The 25,265-nt window shown below is 47.3% G+C and overlaps 1 protein-coding gene across 3 annotated transcripts in view; it reads right to left on the bottom strand.

Annotated features, from left to right (window-relative positions):
• Positions 1-25,265, bottom strand: part of CCDC171 (coiled-coil domain containing 171) — a 3,960,104-nt gene that overhangs the window by 3,709,685 nt on the left and 225,154 nt on the right. The window lies entirely within an intron of this gene.

The raw sequence follows: 25,265 nt of genomic DNA, 5'->3' as shown, positions 1-25,265 counted from the left end.
GTTTGGTCGCAAGAATATCTGAATGCACCAGAAATGATGTTTTGCTCCAACAAAGACTAGAGGGTGTATATTCTGCCCACACAGCTGAGTTAGTGGCTCTACAAAGGTCTTGTGAGTTAGCCAAAGGCAAAATTGCAAATATGTACACTGACAGTTAACATGCCTTTGGTGCAGTACATGATTTTGGGCAACTTTGGAAACAGAGGGTATTCTTAACTTTAGCAGGAACTCAGATTAAAAATTCCTTCTATGTCAATGCTCTTTTAGATTCTTTTTGTTACCTAAAGAATTAGCAGTAGTTAAATGTAGTGCCCATCAAAAGTGTGTAGATACTGTTTAAAAGGGAAATAATCTGACAGATCAAGCTGCAAAGCAAGTTGTAGAAGAACTTTGAAAAAAACTACATGTGATGCTATTACATGAATCTAAAGGTGATGGTGTGTTTGATTTTAAGAGAATATCAGCTTTTCAAGCCGAAACATCACAGGGAGAAGTGCAGAGGTGGCTTAAAGACAAATGCAGTAAATCCACCGATGGGTTAGGGTGACATCCAGATGGCCAACTGGTGGCACCTGCCTCCTTGCTATCTTACCTGGCGGGGGCATATTATTTATCAGTCTATGCAGGCAGGACAGCAGTCGATATGCCCCCATGTCTCTTCTTTGATACTTCAGTATGTTAATCACTGTGCAGTAGGTTTACAATACAATGTTAGCAAAAATGCAAATATTAATGCTGCATGTTTACAACCACCTTGGGGACCTTTTGTTAATGTGCAGCTGGACTTTGTCCAGATGCCAAAGGCCCATAATTTACAGTTAATTCTTGTGATAGTATGCATGTTTTCTGCATGGGTGGAAGCTTACCCATGCCATAAGGCAGATATATTCTGTAACAGTTATTCAGAAACTTATTTTTAATTTATTCCTGGGTTTGGTGTACCTTGCACTATTATTCCTGGGTTTGGTGTACCTTGTACTATCAGCAGTCCTCAGGAAACACATTTCAATAATGCCCTGACAAATCAGTTGTGCAAGATAAGATTTTTAACACTAGTTTAAGTCTTCAATGTCCCAACTATCTACAGTCATCTGAATTAGTCAAAAGGGTCAACAGGACCCTTAAGAACAAGATTTCAAAGATTTGTGCAGACAAAAACCTTAAAAGGCCAGAGGCACTCCCCTTAGCACTAATGAGTATAAGGAGTACATTAAATACTACAAGGAGACTAAGCCCCTATGAGATATTAATGGAGAGATCCATGGCCCTTCCAGCTACTCACCCTGTGTCAGATGAAGAACTGAATCTAAATGACAATGTTACATTAACTTACTCCACAAAACATATTCATTTCTTGCAGCAGTACCACAGAACTGTACGAGAAATTCTTCCTCAATGCAAAAAAAATCTTAAGAAATGCCTGACATCTGGATGAAAAGGAATGTGATAAGCATCTTTTAAATATAGTATTACCAAGAAAATAAATGAGGAAGAAAAAATAACTAGATTGTGAAAAGACATAATTTTGAAGTTAAGCACTACCACAAGCAGGTCTAAGAAAGCAAGATTCAGAAATAGTCTCCAAGCATCTTCTTTCTTTGCCACTAAAACATCTTTGAATAAATACTTTTCCCAACTTGGGAAGGAGGAACTGTTTCTATCACTCAATGGGAAAACATGTAATGAAGAATAGGTGGAAACAAACGAGTCTGGTTTGGTGAATGAAGAATAACCTCCTGGCAAGAAGTAATATCCTCACACTGCCATGAATAACCTTGATGAATGATCTTCAGAACCCATTTATTTTCTGAAACCATCTGTTGCCAAAAGTGTCAAACACACACTGTAAACAGAGAGCAATAACTAATACAATAGAATAAACCTAAAATAAGAAGTTATGTACTCACCATAATGTTCCATCTGAGTAGGTGACTTCATTAGTCTGCAACCTTTGGGTCATGGATCTGACTTTGGATCCGAGCCGGCAACTTAATTTACAGCTTATGGATCCGAGCTCCTAGCTCCTCCCCTTACCCATAATCCCCTGCCAACCCTGATTGACCTCAGATCAAGTTTGCCCTTATAACAAATCTCAGACCAAAAAAAGTGTCCCGAAAGGGACCAAGAAAGGACATTTAAGAATAGACTTCTGAAGGCCAGGGGGAAGGAGGGGGGATGGCTGCAGACAAATGAAGTCACCTACTCAGATGGAACGTTATGGTGAGTACATAACTTCTTAATCTGAAGTAGGGACTTCATTTGTTGGCAACCTTTGGGACAGAGTCCCCAGCTACCTGAATCTTGGGAGGCCATCATGGAAGGATGTTCCGGAGCACTGCGGAGCCAAAGGATGCTCTCCCTCTGGAAATAACGTCCAGCTTATAATGGCTGATAAAGGTATGAGAAGAGGCCCAAGTGGCTGCAGAGCAAATATCATCCAAAGATGCTCTAGATCTAAAGGCAGCAGAAGTAGATATGGAGCGAGTAGAATGCGCCCATACTCCCTGAGGTGCGGGCCTCCCCGAAGTTTCATAGGCCAGAAGAATACACTGTGAAATCCATCATGATAAGGTGACCTTAGAAATAGCTTTACCCAGATTGAATTTGGCAAAGGAAATGAACAACTGATCGGATTGTCTGTGACCAGCAGTCCTATGAATGTAGAAGCGCAGTTGTCTGTGCACGTCTAAGGAATGCAGCTTGTATTCTCCTTTATTCTGGTACTTGGGGAAGAAAACTGGCAGGTTAATGGACTGATTGATATTGGTTTCTGAGGCCACCTTAGGAAGAAAAGGATGGATTGGTCCTGAGGTACACTCTATCCTGATGAAAAATCAAGTAGGGAGGTTTCGCACAAAGGGCCTGAAGTTCAGAAACTCTTTTTGCTGAAGTGATGGTGACAAGGAACGCCGTTTTCCAGGAAAGATATTTAAGCTCGGCCGAGGCAGCTGGTTCAAAGGGAGGGGCAGTCAAGGCTTGAAGGACTAATGATATATCCCAAGGGGGTACAGCTTCCTTGACAGGAGGCCTGAGCAGGAAGGTACCCTTGAGGAAGGTTTTACATAATCTCGCAGTCATCAAGGGACCCGACTCGTGTCCCACATGGTAATGAGAAATGGCTGCCAATTGAACCTTGACCATAGAACAGCTAGCTCCCCATTGAAAGAGTCTGGTGAGGAAATCCAAAACGGACAGCAATGAAGCCGTGAAGGGATCTATGATATGGTGTTCCGCCCAGATGGAAAAACGCTTCCATTTACTGCAATAGACTCTTCTAGTGGAAGGTTTATGTGCTGCCACCAAGATGGCTTTAACTGGTGAAGAGATGCCGGGAGTCCTGACTAAGAGTGAAACTGGAGCAGCCAAGCTGTCAGCTTCAGGTAGATTCGGGGTCGGTAGGCCTAAGGGATGGGATATTAGATCTGGAATGGGATCCAGAATCCAGGAAGGATTCACCAGATAAGACCACAGGTAAGGGAACCAAGTTTGACGAGGCCAGAATGGGGCAATGAGGATCATTCTGCTCCCCAACTGAGAGGCTTTCTGTATCAGTTTCAGCATCAGGGGTAGAGAGGAGGATAGGCATAAAGTAGACCGGGAGGCCAAACATGCACTAGAGCGTCTCTCGGGGCTTACCCGAGGGGGGGAAATCAGAGCGAAGAAGCTGGAGCAGTTTGTGTTTGAGGGAGTGGCAAAAAGATCGCAGCAGGGTTGCCCCCATTCGGCAAAAATCCGCTTCGCTACCTGGGAATTGAGAGACCACTCGTAAGGGGAAAGAATAGTGCGGCTGAGCTTGTCCGCCAGAATGTTGGACAGTCCCGAAATGTGCGTTGCGATAAGGAAGCGGATGGTGGAGATCGCCCATTCCCACACCCTCATGGCCTCTCGACAGAGAGGGTAAGACCTGGTTTCCCCCCTGTTTGTTGATGTACCAGACAACTGACATGTTGTCAGTCTGTATCGGAATAGTTCCTACGGGGAGAAGGTTCTGAAGTGCTTGCAACGCCAACAGCACCGCCCTCATCTCCAGAACGTTGATGTGCAAGGAGGTCTCTGTGTCGTTCCACGTGCCTTGGACCGTTCTGCCTGAGCAATGCCCCCCCACCCAAGGCGAGAGGTGTCCATGGTCACCGTGGCGAGGGGAGGCGGCGTGCAGAAGGGTCGTTCCGTATGAAGGTCCGGGGACTGCAGCCATCATAAGAGGGCACTCCTGCAAGCCCTGCTGAGTGAGATAGGATGGTTGAGGGGGAAAGACTGAAAGGACCATTGGACTAAAAGGGTCCACTGTAGCACCCTCATATTCAGATGAGCATATGGAAGAAGAGTTATTGCTGCTCCCATGGAGCCTAGCGCCCTCAGGACCAATTCCGCCGGTGGGGCTTTTAATTGGAGGATGGCCCGCACATGAAGTCTCAGGTTTTGAAGTCGCTCAGAAGTGAGGAACGCTCGCAGGCTTCTCGTATCTATTTTGGCCCCTATGAAATAAATCACTTGTGCTGGAGCAAGGGGAGGATTTGTCCAGGTTGATCGTAATGCCTAGATGGGGAGCTAGTCGGAGAAGGTGATTTCTGGCTGCGCAGAGTAGATGCCTTGTTGGGGTGGACAGGAGCCAGTCGTCCAGGTATGGGAAGACCTGCATTCCCTGGAGTCTCAGGTGGGCCGCTATCACTGCTAACAAACACCCTGGGGGCTGTGGTGAGACCAAAGGGAAGGACCCTGAACTGATAGTGACTGGCTCCTAGCTGGAAGCGGAGAAACCTCCTGGATCGTCTGTCTATTAAAATGTGGTAGTACGCATCCTTGAGGTCTATTGAGCACATCCAGTCGCCCTCCCGCAAGAGGGGGAGAATGGATTGAAGGGTGACCATCCGGAATTTTTCTTTGGTTACTGACAGGTTCAAGAGTGAAAGGTCGAGAATCGGTCTCAAGTCCCCCGTCTTTTCTGGCACCAGAAAGAACCTGGAGTAAAACCCTAATCCGAGTTGATCTGGGGGGACAGGCTGGATGGCTCTTTTTTCTAGCAGCTGCTGAATTTCTGCAGCTGCCACCTCCCTCTGATCGGGTTGTACATCGGGGAGGTTTTTGAGTCTGGGGACATGGTGCAGTGGGATTTTGTAACCTCTGGATATGATACGAAGCACCCAGCGATCTGACGTAATGGACTCCCAAGCCACCAGGTGCTTCGAGAAGCACCCCTCGACTGCTTCCAGAGTGGAGCAGTCGGGCAACCCCTCAGGGCTGCTGTGTGGGCCGATCAGAGAAAGTTTCTCTGGACCCAAAATTTCTCGGGGCCCCTCTGCCTCTAGGGCGGCATCCTCCCTGTCTTCCTCTGCCACGGAAGGACTGGTTGTCCGAAGCAGGATGGGAATGTTGCGATTTCTGGAACCACATCATCTTCTGTCCCTTTTGGTTCTTGGAGAAGGACCTCTGGGGAGCAGAGAAGCGGACTCCGACGGCAGACGTCTTCCCGTCCTTTTCGCTCTGGACAAGTGTCTCATGAACGGTCTTGCCAAACAAGGCAGAACCATCAAAGGGGGCATTCTTAAAGGGCTACGCGAAGTCACAATGTCGGAGCCAGGCCTGACGTCTCAAGACTAGACCTGCTCCACTGGCTCTAGCGGCTCCCTCTGTGGCGTGGGACAAAAGCCGCATAGAGGTATTTGAAACTGATCTTAGAGTGGCCATACGAGTGGAGTACAACTGCTTGTCCTCCGCCGACATGGACTCTGGGGGGGAAGCAGCATATTCTTTGATAAGATCTCGCTGCATCCTGATGACGTGCCATGTAGTTCAGGGACCTTACTGAGAAGGTCGCTGAACTAAATACCCGCTTCCCAAGGCGATCCATCGAGCAGGACTCCTTGCTCAGTGGATGGACAGAGGGGCTCTGAGCTAATTCCCTCTTCGTGGCTGCCGCCATCAACATGGCATCTACAGGGGGACCCTTGCTCCAATGGGACCGGTCTTGCAGGGGGACTCAATTCTATCCGGGCGTTTGGAGACTGGTTCCACAGTGTCCGGCTCCTTCCACGCCCTGGTGGTGATGAGGTCCCCCAGGGGGTCGGCCGGAGGGGACACCCAAGAGGTAGACAGGCCTGCTTCGAATGTCTCCAGGAACACAGACTTGTCGGAGGAAGCCTTTGGGGCAGACCACTCCCCCCGATCCTGAGCATTTCCATGATGTCTCCAAAGGAGACATCCTCGGGGGGGGTGACCTTGGGGAGCCTTCCCCTTCATCCAATTCAGTGTCCTCTGTTACGGACTCGGGGGAGTCCACGTGTCTCCTCTTACACTTATGCTTGCAAGGCACATCCTCGGGGGGACTGTCAGAGGAGGACTCACCAGCAATATCCTGTTCCAATGGAACAACCTGGGACATCGAAGCAGGCTGTCCCTGTGGCCAGGTGATGGAAGCCTGACCCAGCAGAGAGGGAGTGCAGGGTGGAGCTGAAGCAAGGATTGGGGGTCCGGATGCTCTCGACAGAGCCCTCTCCACTGCATCGAAGACAGAGGGGGAGCCGCTCTCCCTGAGCTCCAAAAGCAGACTCCCACTCAGATCCGATGAAGGGATTGGAACCGGCGCAGAGACAGTCGGATCTGAAGGACCCGTGTGCTCCGACCTGGACGGAGCCGAAGGCACACTGAATCCCACGGATCCGAAGCTCAGGCCACGGCTCCGAGAGGTCGGATCAAACGATGGAACCGACAGACTCGAGGGCAGGGTCGGATCCGAAGTACCCAGTACTGTCTGCGCCGACCCACCCCCAGCTCCAACGCTGCCTGGCTCCGAGCTCTCCAAACCCGGGAAGCGGGTCGGAGAAGGAGCTATCAGGGCAAAAAAAGGTGATGAGCTCCCCCCCGAAGGGGGGGGGGGGGGCAAGAGCACTGCCATCTGCAGCTGGGCCTGGATGAACCTTCTCATCATCCGGTCCAAGTCTGCGTCAGAAAGGCTGTAAGTGGATCTTGACGAGGCCACCGAGGCGGGCCTGGAATGCGACCTCGACGGAGATCGGGTCTCCTCCTCCTCTGGTCCCGGGGAGAAGCAGGGTGATCGGAGCCGAGGAGGAGGGGACCTGGAAGCCGTGGAGGGAGAAGCCCGCTTAGCAGGGGGGGGCCGAAGCGGAGGCCTCGGCCCGCCGCTTGTGGCACTTCTCCCTCCTTTTCTCCCTCCTGGCCTCCCTGTCCTCTGGCGCCTTAGTGGGAGTTTGAATCCCGGCCGGGGGAAGGGGGGCAGGAGTGGCCACCACCGAAGGCTGAAGAGGTGCCACGGGAGCGGCAGAGGCCGAAGCCGAATCCGGGGGCAAAAGTCCTGCCAGGATCAGCTTCGACCTCCGTTCTTTTAGTGCCCTGGGGTTGAACGCCGCGCAAATGGCACACCCAGAGGACAGGTGTTCAACCCCAAGGCACCGAACACACAGAATGTGGCCATCCGCCGGTGAAAGCTTATGGCCACACTCGGTGCACTTGGAAAAAATGGGTTTTGGGGCGTCTGACATAACAAAAAAAACTAACGTAAGCTACACAATCACACTAGGCCCCAAAAACACAAGCAATACACACACACTCTACGAACCAGCGAGGGGAGGGATTACACTAAAAATTAAGAAAATATCAAAAGGGAAACCTAAATCTCACACACTGTTTAACAAACTTAGAAAAACTCTCTAATTTTACAAGATTTTAACCACTTATCTGGTAAATCGCCAGGAGTTCAAAATCCAGCTGTCTCTACTAAGAGTGGCAAACTAGATCTGAGGTCAATCAGGGCTGGCCGGGGATTATGGGTAAGGGGAGGAGCTAGGAGCTCGGATCCATAAGCTGTAAAATAAGTTGCCGGCTCAGATCCGAAGTTGGATCCATGACCCAAAGGTTGCTGACAAATGAAGTCCCTACTTCAGATCAAATGTTTCCTTACCAAAAGAAACCTGCAGAGAAAACATTCCTCATACCTTCACAATTAGTCAGAACAAACTAACATATGAGCCTTTCTTTCAGCTTTTCCCAGTTAGGGGTCGCCACAGCGGATCACCGGTCCGCTTATCACTGGTAGTGGATTTTTACAGTGCTGAGTTGCCAGCCTGGTGCCCAACCTTCACAGAAGGCAGACACATACTCAAGCACCTACCTGCACATCTTTTAACATTCAGTTTATCACAGGGAGAACATGCAGACTCCACAGAGAAGGCACTCCAACCAAGAATCGAACCGGACAGCCTCTTGCTGTGAGGCGACAACACTAACCACTGCACCACTGCCTGACAATTCCGAAATTCAAAGCTGCAGAATCGTATACTAATTCCCATCCTATTAGAAACAGTTGGCTAGGAATTAACTGCTTAACAGCAGTAGGGTTATCTAAAGTTACAGCTGCTGGATGAGGTTTGGGAAGAGTACATAAAAACTTAAAGATTCTAACTGCATTTTTAATGGCAGCAGGCTGGCCAACAGGAAAATTACACGCACAGACACAGCCTTCAAAGCTGACAGAATTGAAATATTTGGTGAAGGTTCAAGAAATTCCTTCTGTAACAGTTCATAAAATTTTGAGGGACTGAGGCAGATTCAGGAAATACTCATAGGAGGAGGAACCCCAAAGGGAGAATCAGAGAAAGAACTCTCCTCTGAGTCTGAATTAGGAAACTGAGGATAATCTGTATATATCCCTTCATCTTCCTACCCGGATTCAGAATCTTGAATCTCTTTAGGAAAAGAGGTATCCTTCTTTTTACCATAAAGCAATAATTAAAAAGAATCAAAAGCCGGAATAAAACTCTGTGCCAGTCCCAATAAACTACTCTTAAGGAAATCTGAGGAAAAGTAGATATATGTTTAGTTTTCGGTTTCTTTTTGACAGAAAAAAATGGGGCCAATGGTGTTACAAATGGCAGCAGCAGAGTTTCTCCAGGTATGGGCACAACATTTTGACAAAACAGGGAAGCTTTCCCTTTTCCCTCTCCCAGGACTAACAAGAGTGGCTCACCCTTGCCCACAGAGGGGACCCCCAACAGCCGAAGAGAACATGGCTAACCCTTGGTGCACAGTGACTGTAGGTGTTATACCAGTGGGATTCAGGGTAAAGGATGAGTGGTCTCGGGTACAACAAATGGTCATAGCAGTGTCACCCAACTGTGGCTAATGCAAATTGTTAACCTGCTGTGGTGGCAAAGGCTGTTTGCTTAACTTTTCCTTTTTGTGGCTGGAAGAAGGACTGACTGTGGGACTAACAGTCCGTTCCATGGTCACGTTGAAAATGGTGCTTCTTTCCCAGGGAAAACAAGAAGCAAAAGCCGGTAAAAATAATAAGTCTTTAAACATAACTTTTTCACACAGGCACACAGTAAAAAGCACTTAAAAAACTTAGCCAGCCCCTAAAAGTAAAATAAACAATTTCTCCACAGAAAAAAATTGTTTTCAATTAGTTTAAATAACTTTTAAATTTACAGGAAAAAGTGCACGCTTATTTAAAAGTACAAGAGTCTCGTAACAGTCTGTTAAAACACAAACTGCTAGATTTAAAATAACTTTCCTGAACAAGAACATATCAATGAACATTTGCTTTAAAAAAGAAGTTATGTTCTTACCATAACATTCCATGTGGAGTGTTTATCTCGCCTTTGTTCTTACACATGGGATCGGCTCCGAGTCGGCCGCTTAGCAAAGCTCTGCATCCAGAAGAAGCTCGAGACCAACCTATCTCCCACAATTCCCTCTGTCTTTACCTCAGATCTAGTTTGCAAAACAACACCAGATCCAGCAACAATAATGTAAACATCCAATACATACATATACACAAACAGCGCAACTCAAACCAGTAGCACCAGAGAGAGAGATCAGCAGCGGAAGATAAGCAGACCAGACCTCTAAACTGGACGTTCTTCCTGACCTGAGGGTGGGAGGGTGGGAATGTAAGAACAAAGGCGAGATGAACACTCCACATGGAACGTTATGGTAAGAACATAACTTCTTTATGTGAGAGTGTTCAATCTCGCAGTTTGTTCTTACACATGGGTAGCGTCCCTAGCTCCATGATCCTGAGAGACTCACGGAAGAACGTTCCTGAGCACAGTGGAACCAAAGGTTGCTCTGTCCCTGGAAATTCTATCCACCTTATAATGAGTGATGAACGTATGTGGTTTAGACCAAGTGGCGGCCGCACAAATAGTGTCCAAAGGTAGGCGGGCCGCATGAGCCAAAGATGTAGAAATTGATCTAGTAGAATGTCCTTTTGGTTTGGTGGGCAAACTGACTAGAAGCAGCATAAACAAAGGTAATACAATCAGTCAGCCATTTGGAGAGAGTACGCTTCATCACTGCCATGCCCTTTTTGTTGTCCGCAAAGGCTATAAAGAGTTGGTCTGCTTTCCTATGACCTTTTGTTCTATCCAGATAGAATCTGAGCTGTCTATGAACATCCAACTTGTGCAACATATACTCCAGCTTATTGGAATGATTTTTGAAAAATGTGGGAAGCTCAATGGGATTGATTAATGTTGTTAACTGAACAAACCTTGGGGAGGAATGAAGGGTTGGTGCGTAAAGATACCCTGTCCGGATGAAATATTAAATATGGTTGTTTAATGGAAAGAGCCTGAAGTTCCGACACTCGTCTGGCTGAGGTGATAGCTACCAGAGAGAGAGTTTTCCAGGACAAGAACTTTAAGGAGCAGGAAGAAGATGGTTCAAAAGGTTGTAACATTAGCTGGGATAAAAGGGGGTTTAGATTCCACAGAGCTGTAGGAAACCTGACTGGTGGTCTAAGATGAAAGGATACTTTCAAAAAGGCTTTACAAAGCCTATGAGCCATAATAAGAAGTTATGTACCTACCATAACGTTCCATGTTAGTTGTCTTCTCTCGCCTTCTTTCTTGCTTGATGGGTTCGGAGCCGATCCCTCGGCTCCGACTCGGCACTTGCTTTAGCTCGAGAACTCCTTTTACCAGCTCGAGGCAGCCCCATATCCCATGATGCAAGGCAGGAAGTACCCAGATCTCGTTTGTTGACAAAAGGGCAATAACACCAAGCATAAACAATACTTCCCAAAGGAAGAAGAAACTTACAAATGGAAAAAGGACCAGGTCTGAATGGTCTTTAGTATTATAGTTTCTTATACAAGGTCTGTCCAGGCCAGGGGGAAGGAGGGAGGGTCGCAAGAAAGAAGGCGAGAGAAGACAACTAACATGGAACGTTATGGTAGGTACATAACTTAATGTTAAGTTGTCAATCTCGCCTTCATTCTTGCTTGATGGGACCGCGTCCCTAGCACCTCTATCCTGGGTGGCTCAATGGAACAAACTCTTGAGGACTGTAGAGCCAAAACTGGCTCTGTCCCTGGAGGCCAAGTCCAATTTGTAATGGGAAACAAAGTGTGAGGAGTGGCCCAAGTGGCCGCTGCACAAATAGTGTCTAAAGGCAGACTAGCTTGAAAAGCTGTAGAAGTAGCTAAACTCCTAGTTGAATGTGCTTTAGGTTTTGAGCACAGCTGTTTTCCCCTGATCGTATAAATTTCAGTGATGACCGAAGAAAGCCATCTGGACAAAGTCACTTTAGAAACAGGAAGGCCTTTTTATTATCCATAGGAAACAAAAAGTTGATCAGATTTTCTAAATTTTTTTGTTCTGTCCAAATAATATCTAAGCTGACGGTGGACGTCAAGATAATGTAGCTTTTGTTCAGCTCTATCTGAATAGTTAGGAAAAAATACAGGGAGATCAATAGATTGATTGAGATTGTTTTTCGAAGCCACCTTAGGTAAAAAGGATGGATTAGTTCTCAAAGATACTCTGTCTTTGTGAAAAATCAAATAGGGGGGTCGAACCGAAAGAGCATGAAGTTCAGACACCCTCCTGGCAGATGTAATAGCCACTAGGAATAAAGTTTTCCAAGAAAGATATTTCAGGGAACAAGAAACAGCTGGCTCCAAGGGGAAGAATCAAGGATGTCAGCACTAAATTTAAATCCCACTGAGGAGGAGGATTCCTGATTGGAGGCTTTAGTAGGAAAATTCCTTTCAAAAAGGCCCTGCAGAGCCTATGGGACATAATATTATGATCTGCTATCCCGACATGAAAATTAGAAATAGCAGCCAACTGAACTCTGACTGTGGAAGAAGAGGAGCCTGCATGGAAAATCTCTGCTAAGAAGTCCAGAACTGCCTGAACAGGGGCAGTAAAAGGATCAATATTTTGGGCCTTAGCCCAATAAGAGAAACGTTCCATTTGCTTGTGTAAATCCTCCTGGTAGAGGATTTTAGTGAAGCTACTATGATATCTCTAACTGGGTTAGAGATCAAAGGAAGCCTGGCTAAGGAAGGAAGTGGAGCAACCATGCTGTGAGGTTGAGAGAAGGGATTGACCGGTGCAGCTGACCGGATTGGTGAATCAGTAGATCTGGCACTGGGTCCAGATGCCACGGCTGCACCAAAAGGTGATGATGGAGGAACGGGAACCAAACTTGTCGAGGCCAGTAAGGGGCAATGAGAATCAATTTGGCTCTCAAACGGTAGCTTTCTGGATCACCTGAGGGATCAGAGGAAAAGGAGGAAGGCATAAAGAAGTCCCTGGGGCCAATCCTGGGTCAGAGCGTCTCTGGGGGATGGCCTGATAGAGGAAGAGGCTGAAGAAGTCTGGACATTTGCTGTTTTGGGGAGTAGCAAAAGATCGCAACATGGACGACCCCATTCCAGAAAAATCTCTTCCGCTATGGATTGGTTGAGAGACCACTGTGAGGCATGAGAATAGCTCTGCTCAATCTGTCCGCTATAATGTTGGTTTTCCCAGGGATATGCGTTGCTACCAGAAACCGATGAGAGGAGATCGCCCATTGCCATAGTCTGAGCTTCGACACAAGGGGTAGGACTTGGTTCCGCCCTGTTTGTTGATATACCAAACTACAGACATGTTGTCTGTGTGGACTGCAATTGTCCCTACGGGAAGAAAGTCGTTGAGGGCTTGCAACGTTAAAAGCACTGCTCTCATCTCCAGGACATTTATGTGCAGATGGTACTCGAACGGTTGCCACGTCCAATGAACCATCCTGCCCTGATAATGACCCCCCCACCCGATCAGGGAGGCATCCGTGGTGACAGTGGCTATCGGGGACGGAGGTACAAAGCACCTGCCTTGGTGAACCTGAGACGATGTGATCCACCAAGCAAGATGTTCTTTGCATGTTTGTGTCACCAGAATCTGGTGACGCATTGGGAGTTGCTGGTATGACCACTGTGTGAACAGCATCCACTGAAGGAGGAGCATGTAGAATCGAGCCAGGGGAAGAAGAGTGATGGCCGCAGCCATAAGACCTAACACCTTTAGAACCATTCTGGCCTGTACCTTCTTGCTGGCCAGAATGATCCTGACATGAGTCTGAATGTCTGAAACTCTTTGTTCTGTAAGGGTAGCTGACATCCGAACAGTGTTTAAGTTTGCCTATGAAGGTAATAGACTGGCAGGGCGATAAGGATGATTTTCGTAGTTGACTGAGATGCCCAAATGAGAACAAAGGTCTATTGTGTAATCCCTGGCTTGTATAAGCTGATGCCTGGTGGTGGCTGACAGGAGCCAGTCGTCGAGATACGGAAACACCTGGAATCCTTGACGTCTCAGGTGAGCCGTGACCACTGCCATGCATTTGGTGAACACTCTGGGGGCTGTAGTGAGACCAAAGGGCAGGGCTCTGAACTGGAAATGACTGGACCCCAGCCGAAGCGGAGAAATCTCCTGGAGCGCCTGTGAATTTTGATGTGATAGTACGCATCCTGAAGATCTATTGAGCACATCCAGTTGTCCTTCTGTAAGAAGGGTAGAATTGACTGAAGAGTGACCATTCGAATCTTGTCTTCCTGACAGACTTGTTGAGTCTGCTGAGATCCAATATTGGTCTCCAGTCTCCCGTCTTTTGGGGACCAAAAGAACCTTGAGTAGATTCCGGCTCTGAATGGTCTATAACTGGCTGAATGGCTCTTTTGCAGTAGTTTTGCGATCTCTAACTCTGCAATGTCCCTTAGACCGGTGGTACATCTGGAAGGGAACTTGAGGGGAAGGGACTTTCCTCGAAAGGAATTATGTAACCCTTGGATATGATCGACTGTACCCATCTGTCTTGAGTGTGGGAGTGCCAGGCTTCTGGGTACAGTGATAATCTTCCCGACTGCCTCCAAGGAGGGACAGCCGGGCAACACCTCAGGGATGCTGAAAGGCTTCTCAGGAAGAGACTCCCTGTTGCCCTGATTCTTGGACCCCTCTGCCTCTAGAGCGCCTGTTGTTGTTACCCCTCTGCCTCTAGGGGTAAACTGACCACGTGAATCCGCGTGACTCCTTGAGATTTACGGAACCACATCTTCCCACCCTTCTGTCCTTTGGGATAAGGCCTAGAAGGGGTGGAAAACGGACTCCAACAGCAGAAAGAGTCTTGCCGTCCTGCTCACACCTGGTCAAGGTTTCCTTCACCTGAGGGCCAAACAAAGCTGACCCATCAAAGGGAGAATTTGTGAAGGACGCCTTAAAGGGATCCAAAAATCACATAGCCGCATCCAGGCTTGGCATCTAAGAGCCACACCTGTGCCTGCAGCTCTACTCGCTCCATCAGCAGCATAAGATATTAGCCGCATGGAGGAGTTAGCAATGGAATTGAGGGTTCCTAGCTGCGAAGCAATCTTTTCTTGGGCCCCTGCAGCTGTAGGATCCTGAACTACTTCTCCCAGCTCCTTCAGGATATCTCTGGAGTCTGGTGAAGTGACAAAGATAATTCAGCGAACGCATAGCAAAGGTCGCTGAGGAAAACATCCGCTTGCCGTACCTATCCATGGTCCTAGAGTCCTTGTTAGGAGGATGGACAGGCACGGAAGGATCTGCAAGTTCCTTTTTGGTGGCCGCAGCCACCACCATGGCATCAGCTGGGACACCCTTGGTAAGGAATTGTTTGTCACTAGGGGCAGTTATAAATTTAGAAGGCCTCCTAGGGACTGGCTCTACAGAGTCAGGAGCTGTCCACGCCTTCGAGCTATAACCTGCATAAGGGGTCGAAGGCGGAGACACCCAGGAGGTGGAGGGCCGAGATCCAAACGCCTCTAGGTATACTGACTCATCCTCAGAGGGATTGTTGGTGGGCCAGTTTCCCCTCTGTTTCAGAAGTTCTAGGATGTCTGAGAAGGAGACATCCTCAGAGGGGATCTAGGGATCCCTCTGACTCATCAAAGTCAGTATCCAGTGACAGACTCAGGGAGTCTACATGCTTCCTCTTACGAGTCCTCTTCCTAGGAGGATCTCCCGAAACATCAGGAGAATCCTCGAAGAGGGGAAATTCCCAATGGGGAAACCTGAGGCGGAGGATCTCTGGGTCCTGTAGCAAGAGAAGTGGCAGAGATGTCAACAGGTACAATAGATGGAGGAGCTACGGGAAGAGACTGCTGACTGATACCAGTGGCCAGTACACTCTTCATCACCTCGAATGCTCCCCTCCCAGGCAGGTCCGAGAGACCCGCTCCAAGAGCTAGGAACTCCGGGGCCACCGAAGGGAAGTCTCCGAGGCAGATGTCGGAGCCGAGCTCACCAAGGCCGAGGCTCCAAGGGAAGAGCGGGTTCGACAAGGGTCCGATGCCACTCACCCCTCGGAGGAGACCATGGAAGCCCGACCACCGAATCCCTCTAAGGAAGAGGAGATAAGAGTAGGGGCTGAAGGAACAGAAGGGGTATCCGTCCTCCAGCCGTAGCAGTAACCATGCCCGAAGACTCCAACTCCAAGCTCTGAGGTAGAGTTGAAGGAGGAACTGTAACGGGGTGTGGACCAACAGTCGGTTCCTGAGACGGACTGTGTAGCATTTGGGCCAGTACCTGTGACTTGAGCAATCTACTGACCACTCTCTAGGTCATGGTCTGACAACCTGGATGACCTTGAAGATCGGCTCCGATGGCTCCGTTCCGATAGAAGAGGCGAGGCCGGAGCCGAAAGTATCGGCTCCAAGGAAGGGGACCTCGACCTCTTCCTGGAATGGGTCATCGGAGCCGATATTACTGATTCTGTCGGCACCGATTTCTCGGAGCCGGCAGAACGCCTAGATGTATCGGCTCCAGCCGGAGCCGATACAGCCACCAAAGTAACGGTGTCGGAGCCAATCGGAGCCGACACCGATGCCTGTGCCACATGGGTGTCGGAGCCGATCGGAGCCGACACCGATGCCGTACACGGGTGTCGGAGCCGGTCGGAACCGACACCACAGTGGTCAAAGCAGATTCGGCACCGATAGCCATCGGCGCCGAAAGCTTAGTGGATCCAGAATCGTCTCCAGCCGGAGCCGATCTCGACTCTATACGAGTCGGAGCCGAGGCCACAGGCTTAGAAACAGAAGCCTGGGTCTTGGCAGATTTAGTTGATTTTTGTGGGGCCGACTTAGCCGGAGAGCCCTCCGGCTTAAGAAGACCCCTGAGAACCAACTTATTCCTTCTCTCCTGCAGGACTCTCTGGATGAAGGAGTGACAAATAGCACAGGAGTCCTGCAGGTGAAGAGGGCCTAAACAGTACAGGCAAGAAGTGTGACCGTCTGTCAGAGACATCTTCTGACAGCACGAGTCACACTTCTTAAAACCTGAAACCCTCTCTTTAGACATGGTGCCTAACAAAACACACACACACACCAGTCCAATTAATTAAACTAATACCAAAAGGGTATTTAGTAAAAAATACCAACACACACACCCTAACAGGGGGGGGGATGGGATAGGGAAATTAACTGACTAAAAAATTAAAAGAGACAGGGATTTCTGTCAGAAAAAGTTAAATTAAAGTTAAACTATCAAAAACAAAAAGTTTTTAACTAAAAAGGGGCTTAAATGTCACAAATGTGAATTACTTACCAGGAGCTGGTAAAGAGAAGACCTCCCAAGCGAAGCGGCAAACGAGATCTGGGTACTTCCTGCCTTGCATCATGGGATATGGGGCTGCCTCGAGCTGGTAAAAGGAGTTCTCGAGCTAAAGCAAGTGCCGAGTCGGAGCCGAGGGATCGGCTCCGAACCCATCAAGCAAGAATGAAGGCGAGATTGACAACTTAACATTAGGTGTTCCATTCTCTCCTACATGAAAGTTGGAAATAGCAGCCAACTGAACCCTTAAGGTGGCAGTAGAGGCTCCCTGGTGAAAAAGCATGGATAGGAACTCTAAAACTTTGTTTAGTGGAACTGTTAAGGGATCTAAATGCTTTGTAGTAGCCCAGTATACAAAACATTTCCACTTACTAGTGTAAATTTTTGTAGTGGAAGCCTTATGAGAGGCTACCAGAATGTGCTGAACCGCCGGAGAAAGAAGATCAGACCTGGCTAAGAAGGGAAGCGGAGCAGCCAAGCTGCTAATTTGAGTGACAGGAGCGACGGGTGGGGAGCTCCTGACGAATGGGTCAGTAGGTCTGGCACCGGGTCCAGAATCCAGGGCTCCCGTATTTGGTGTGCTTGAAGAAAGGGGAACCAAATCTGACGAGGCCAGAATGGGGCAATGAGAATTACTGTCCTTTCTAGATCCTTGGCTTTCTGGAGAAATCTCGGTATCAGAGGTATAGGGGGAAACGCGTACAGGAGACCCGGGGGCCAATCGTGAATCAGAGCATCCCTGGGGACATCCCCTGGAGGGGGTAATGGGGCAAAGTAGCTTCTGCATTTGGCGTTCATTGGAGACGCAAACAGATCGCAGCAAGGCTGGCCCCACTTGCAGAATATCATTTCCGCTATTGTTTGGTTGAGGGACCACTCGTGAGGTAACAGGATGGCTCTGCTCAACCTGTCCGCTATAACGTTGGATAACCCCGGGATGTGCGTTGCTATCAGAAAGTGACCCGTGGACTCTGCCCATTGCCAAATTCTCATGGCCTCTCTGCACAACTGGTAAGACTTGGTTCCTCCTTGTTTGTTTATGTACCAAACTACGGACATGTTGTCCGTTTGAACTGCAATAGTCCCTAGAGGTAGAAGGGAGGAGAAGTGTTTCAACGCTAGGAACACTGCCCTCGTCTCCAGGACATTGATGTGCAGATTGTACTCTAGATTGGTCCATTCGCCTTGGACTGTCTGTCCCTGAAAGATGCCCCCCCACCCTATCAGGGAAGCGTCCGTGGTCACTGTGGCTATTGATGTGGGTAACACAAACGGTCGGCCGCCGATGAGATTGCGATTCTGTAGCCACTAAGAGAGGTGTGCTTTGCAGGTGTTTGTAATGTGAATTTCGTGCGTCAGCGGTAACTGTTGGAATGACCATTGTGCGAATAGCAGCCATTGGAAAACTCTCATGTGTAGTCTTCCCATGGGAACTGCAATGAGGGAAGCTGACATGAGTCCCAAGACTTTCAAAACTAGTTTGGCTGGGGATTTTTTGGACAACAGAAGGAGATATGTGTTTTTGTAGGGAAGTTATTCTTGCGGAGGGGAGTCTTAGAAGCAAGGAACGGGTATCCAAATCTGCCCGTATAAATGAAATATGCTGTGATGGCTGCAAGGCAGATTTTTCTAAATTTATCGAAATCCCTAGGTGAACGCAAAGGCTGAGTGTGTAGTCCCTGGCCTGTATTAGTTGACGCTCGGTGGTGGCAGTAAGGAGCCAGTCGTCCAGATATGGAAACACCTGGAATCCCAGGCGTCTCAAGTGAGACGCTACCACTGCCATGCATTTGGTGAAAACCCTGGGGGCTGAGGTTAGACCAAAGGGCAGGGCCCGAAACTGAAGGTGGCTGGCTCCCAGCCGGAAGCGCAGGTGATCTCTGGACGCTCTGGCCATTTTGATGTGGTAGTATGTGTCCTTGAGATCTATTGAGCACATCCAGTCATCCTTCTGTAAGAATGGAAGGATCGATTGAAGCGTGACCATCTGGAACTTTTCTTTCTTCACATAGGTATTGAGATTGCTTAGGTCCAGAATTGGCCTCCAGTCCCCTGTCTTTTTTGGAACTAAAAAGAACCTTGAGTAAGTTCCGGATCCTCTTTTGTCCGCCGGGACTGGTTGGATGACTTTTTTCTAGCAGCTTTGAAATTTCTATAGCTGCAGGTTCTCGCAGATGGGGCGGTATATCTGGGAATCTTTTCTGTGGTAAGGGGGGGGGGGAAGTAGAAATGGAATTTTGTAACCTCTGGTAATAATGCTTTTTACCCAATTGTCTGAAGTAAGACTTTGCCAGGCCTGAGGGTATAAAGCTAAGCGACCCCCGACTGCCTCCATAGCAGGACAGTCGGGCCTCCTCTCAGGAGTGCTGGAAAGTCTTCCCAGGGATAGTATCCCTGTCGCCTTGGTTCTGCGGACCCCCTCTGCCGCCAGGGCGACGTTTTCCACTTCTGCCCCCCCCCACCTCTGGAGGGGGCATCACCCTGTGTGCTTGGAAAAGAACCCTGGGGTTTACGAAACCACATTTTTCCACCTCGTTGCCCTTTGGGGTACGGTCTGGATGGGGTGGAAAAACGGACTCCGACAGCAGACAGAGTCTTTCCCTCTTGCTCACACCGGGTCAGGGTCTCCTTTACTTTGGGGCCAAAAAGAGTGGCACCATCAAATGGGGCGTTAGTAAAGGAAGACTTTAAGGCTTCCGCAAAGGAGCATAGGCGCATCCAGGTTTGTCTACGAAGAGCAATCGCTGAAGCCGCAGCCCAACTCGATCCTTCGGCTGCATATGAGATGAGCCTCATGGACGAGTTAACAATAGATGTAAGGGTATTGAGCTGTGCTGTAACCTTATCCGAGACAGCAGCATCTGTAGTACCTTGGAGGGTATCTCCCAACTCTTTGACTAGATCCCTCTGTAATCGTGTGAAATGTGTCAAATAGTTCAGCGATCGCATGGAAAAAGTCGCTGAACTGAAAATGCGCTTCCCATATCTGTCCATGGTCCTAGAATCTCTGTTAGGAGGATGGACAGACTAGGAAGATTCGGACATCTCCTTTTTCGTGGCCGCTGCCACCACCATAGCGTCAACTGGAACTCCCTTTGTAAGGTAGGTCTTATCCTGAGGGGCCGTAATATATTTATTAGGCTTTCTGGGAACTGGCTCCACTGTGTCAGGTGTCTCCCACGCCCTTCGAGCAATTAATTCCATTAACTCGTCGAAGGGCGGAGTGACCCAGGAGGAAGAAGGGTGAGCACCGAATGCCTTCAGCAAAACTGACTCATCCTCAGAAGGGGGTAGGGCTTGCCAATCACCTCTCTGTTTTAGGACCTCCAGGATGTCAGAGAAGGAGACATCCTCAGAGGGTGATTTTGGGGACCCTTCTGACTCATCTAAGTCCGTGTCTGATGTTAAGGACTCTTGTGGAGAATCCAAGTGCTTCCTCTTGCACAATCTTTTCCTCGGGACGTCATCGGGGGGGGGGGCATCCGATGAAGCCTCAGAGGAAGAGGGGGCTCCCTCTGGGAGCGGCTGAGACACTGGTGCTCAACGCTTTTGAGTAGCCATGGGTGCAGAAGAGGACAACGGGCCTTTATGGGAGGGAGACATTGCTTCTGCTGAAGTAGTTGTCTGGGAAGACAATACCTTCCTCATAAGGTCGAAGGCCCCCGGACCCCGAGCCGAGGAATCCCCCGGTTCCGAAGAATGCGGTGGAATCTCCAACGCGGAAGCCAAGGGCACCGACCCAGAGGACGGAGACGAGGTGATCCGTGCCGAGGCGCCGAGAGGGAGAGTCGGAACCGAAACATCGGTTCGGCTCTCGGTCCCGGAACCAAGGATAGATCGTCGGCTCCGCGAGTCCGGTAGTGGTTCCGACGGAGTCGAGGTAAACGGTGCCGACCGAGAAAGATACGGTTCCGGCACCAAGGGCTCCACTATCAATAGATCAACATCTTCCGGCTCCGAGGGCTGAGTAGGCCTCGGAGGAGGACCAGATGGAGACAAGGGAAGGCCTTCGAGTCTCGACACCAACTGAGAGGAGACTGCAATGAGTTTGGACAGGGCCGTTTTGTCCATCAGCTTCTGCACCACACGATCTACGTCGGTGTCGGAGAGGGGCCTGGAAGACCGTGTCGAAGGAATCGAGGACGGTGCCGACCTCAAGAGAGCAGGAGGCGGCAGTTCCATCACCGGTTCCAAGACCCGAGACTCTGTGACAGACAATAGCTCGACACTCGGTCCCGAGGTCTGTGGAACCGGTGAACGAACTTTAAAAGAAGTACTTGGAGCCGATGACTTGGGCTCCGAAGTCCTCGATTCCTTCGAGAATTTAGAAGTCTGGTCTGACTTATCTAAAGCCTCTTGGAAGGCAGGCTTTAAAAGACCTCTGTCCATAAGCTTCCTGCGCCTATCTGTCATGACCCTTCCACTAAAGGAATGACATATGGAGCAGTCCTCCTGAAGTTGGAGAGGGCCAAGACAGTAGACACAGGAGCTATGGTTGTCGCTGACAGACATCTTCTGTCCGCACTGACATCTTTTAAAGCCTGACTTAACCTTTTCTGACATAATCAGTGTAGAAAAACTTGTCAAATACAGTCAAAAAATAAGTAATTACTACAGTTAAACTTAGCCAAAGGGCTGAGGTAATATTAGGAAGTATTAATATTCAAGTCAAATCCGGTATTTAGTAGGTGGGGTAGGCCTTAGGAATCCTAACTAATTATAATTGTCTTAAAACACTATAATTTAGTAGACGGAACCACCAGACACACACACACACACACACACACACACACACACACACACCATACAAGTCCAATAATTCTAAGAATTTAGAGAAAATCCTGTTAGAAAAAAAGCTATTTCTTATCTGTTAGTTGGCTCAGAGCTTTCCAACGATGCGATCAGTTGCAGCAGCAAACTAGATGTGAGGTAAAGATAGGGGGAATTGTGGGAGATAGGTTGGTCTCGAGCTTCTTCTGGATGCAGAGCTTTGCTAAGCGGCCAACTCGGAGCCGAGGATCGGCTCAGACACCCATGTGTAAGAACAAACGGCGAGATTGAACACTCTCACATCAAAAGTTTTTTTTTCCCCAAAAGGGAACTTATCTACCCCGCAAAGGAACAACGCAAGCCAACCATTAATCCTCAAAAGCCTCAGAGGAGCGTACTCTGATAGCAGGAAAGCTCTGAAGGGCTTGATGCCCAAACTTGTCTTTATAGTCAACTCAATTCAAGGTGACTAATGGTTTGAGCACATGGAAGGGGTCTCTGAAGCTTCAGAAGCTGGCCGGCTGTCACATCCTATGCAAGATATAACCCACATGGCTTAGGCTATTGCAGCAATGATGAATATGAACAACATGGTGCTTTATCTTTTGCTATTTTTTCTCAGGTATATCAGCTTGCAAGTAACTCAGAGGATCTGACTCCCCTTGCCATACCTCTGTAAGTGTACTCAGTACCGCTTTCCCTGACTAAAATTTGAGGAAAACCCTTTGGTCCCTCCAAATATAACCAGCCGAGGTCCACTCTTAGCAGTTAAAATCGCTGTCTGATTGGCCGAGCTGGACATGCTAATAGGCAGTCTTATTGGCCTACAAAACGGTTGTGACAGCAGGAGCAGCTGCTAACACTAGATGGGCTGAGGGCTGATCAAGTACCTCAACAGAGAGGTTTGGGTCACATATAACACAGGCTTCGGCTTTCAATTTAAGCTTCTTCAGCTGTACAGGGACATCCAACTACTAAAGGGCAGAGGTAGGTCCTAAAGGCTTTATCCCATGCATGGGTCCCCTCACTTTGTTTATATGATCCAGTTAATATATAATTATTGACCATGGGATGGGCAAGTCCAATCTCTAATCAAATTGGATAGGTTAATTCAATTTCAAAAAGGGAAACCGGCTACGCTTAAAGTGGCCACATGGGCAGCTAGTGTTGTACTTGCCTATGAACATACAAGATTCAGAGGCCGTCCTACACCACGAGCTCCTTAAGATGCTAATTCTCAAGAAAAATTTCACAGAAACTAAGTAACTTCTGAGGGTTTGAGTCACAAATAAATGGCAAATCTCACACTGTAATTATCTGATGGACCAAGATACAGCACATGTTTAATGTGACGATCCATGTATGGTATCTGGCTCCCAAAGTCAAAATTTACCCCTCTTGGTTGACAAAAAAAACAAAACCACATTTTACCAATAATTAAGGAAGAGAGGAAGCTGTCCCCAATGGTGATATTTATCTGCCCAGTGGAATGGAAGTTGGTATAGGCCATATGGCTGACGGAACAAAATGCATTGTTTAGGGTAGAGATGAGAAAGTTCTGATAATATTTGCACATGTACATCCCTGTACAGCTTCACATTCTTACACCTTGGACATACCTATGGTGCAAGAGGAAGACTTCCAAATTTTGATATACTGGCTGGACGTAGAGCATCCTTGGCAGGATACTTCTCACAGATGGTGAATACTGCAACAGTGATTAATGAAGGACATCTAATGTCCCAGTATCACTGACTAAAGAAATAACAGCGGGGTCTGCCAGAGGGCTATGAAAGGAATTTATGGTACTGAAATGCTTTGCAAAGCTTACCAAGCTTTTTGTGCACACGAGGATGACTGCCTGGAGGTCAACATGCAGCACTGAAAGCATCCTGTAGAGTACAAATGACGAGAATGGCAAGAGGTTAAGAAGTTCAAAAACAGCTAATATAATCCACCGGAGATGCAGCGTTCCAAAAATAAAATAGAATCAGCAAAAAAGTCACAATTGGAACGCTAATGCTGGCTGGTTAAAAGTAAAGGCTGCTAACAGCAAAAATACATGCAGAGTAATCCAACGACTCAAAGTTAACTATGCAGGAATGTTCTTTATTCAGTAAGCGCTTTGACCCAATCAGGGCTTCATCAGACTGTGTAAGGAGATAGTACAAGCACAGTCCTTATATACTCTAAACAATTAATTAATTAAACAATCAATTAAAAATATATATTTCAAAATATTTAAAAACATATATATGTATTTGATTAAAAAACATAAAAAGTCACTGCCACATTGCTTAATAAATCCATGCAAAAACTTATGTAGGTTTAAGATATACATATGTAGATATAAAACTCACCATTTAACAATAAAATTCATACAGTTATCATCATAATCCCTTGTAGTTTCCAAAATTTCCAATAGATGGTACTATATAGCATGGTAAAAGCCCTAAACACTACTATTGTAGAGTATAAAGAAAACATATGCCAAGGTGAATAAAGGCTGAAAATCCTATACTGGTAGATAGGAACATTATGACTTGAGAAAGATATAATAAATATACAGTGAAATATTGTCTCACATAAAACATATTAAAATTCATAATGTAGAATGATTGATCATATAACATGAATGCACTAAAACTGAGTCTATATATGAACTTCATAAAATCTTAGTGCTTCATCCCCCTTCTAGATCTTCTTTTCTTTAGAAATGGATGCAAACTGATTTTATCATTAAGGCCTGGTGGACAGTCTGCCTTACATCTAATGATCCATTTTGTCTCCATTTCCAAGGTGAGGATTTCCAAGGTGAGGTTTTCTAAGTCCCCACCCCTGGGGTTAGAACCTATGGTCTGTATAACAAAGAAACTAAATGTATGTGTGGGGCCCTTTATTTGATGATGTTTGGCTAAAGCATTCCTCTCATCACCTACTCTCATACTATAGTCATGCTCCCTTATCCTTTCTCTCAGCTGTCTGTTAGTTTTACCAATGTAAAATGCAGTACAGGAGCAGCATTGGGCTAAATAAACATTTTCCATCCTGCATGACAGTGGTAATTTAAACTCAGTGTCTGTGTTGATGAAACTACACTGATTACAATTCTGGCAGGGAATAGTGTTGGTGGAATAGGTAAGTTGGGCCACCTTGGAAATGGAGACAAAATGGATCATTAGATGTAAGGCAGACTGTCCACCAGGCCTTAATGATAAAATCAGTTTGCATCCATTTCTAAAGAAAAGAAGATCTAGAAGGGGGATGAAGCACTAAGATTTTATGAAGTTCATATATAGACTCAGTTTTAGTGCATTCATGTTATATTATCAATCATTCTACATTATGAATTTTAATATGTTTTATGTGAGACAATATTTCACTGTATATTTATTATATCTTTCTCAAGTCATAATGTTCCTATCTACCAGTATAGGATTTTCAGCCTTTATTCACCTTGGCATATGTTTTCTTTATACCCTACAATAGTAGTGTTTAGGGCTTTTACCATGCTATATAGTACCATCTAGTGGAAATTTTGGAAACTACAAGGGATTATGATGATAACTGTATGAATTTTATTGTTAAATGGTGAGTTTTATATGTACATATGTATATCTTAAACCCACATAAGTTTTTGTA

The sequence above is a fragment of the Protopterus annectens genome, chromosome 2.part0 (genome assembly GCF_019279795.1).
Source record: "Protopterus annectens isolate FY-2018-M chromosome 2.part0, PAN1.0, whole genome shotgun sequence".
Lineage (NCBI taxonomy): Eukaryota > Metazoa > Chordata > Ceratodontiformes > Protopteridae > Protopterus > Protopterus annectens.
This window is presented reverse-complemented; position numbering and strand designations above follow the sequence as displayed.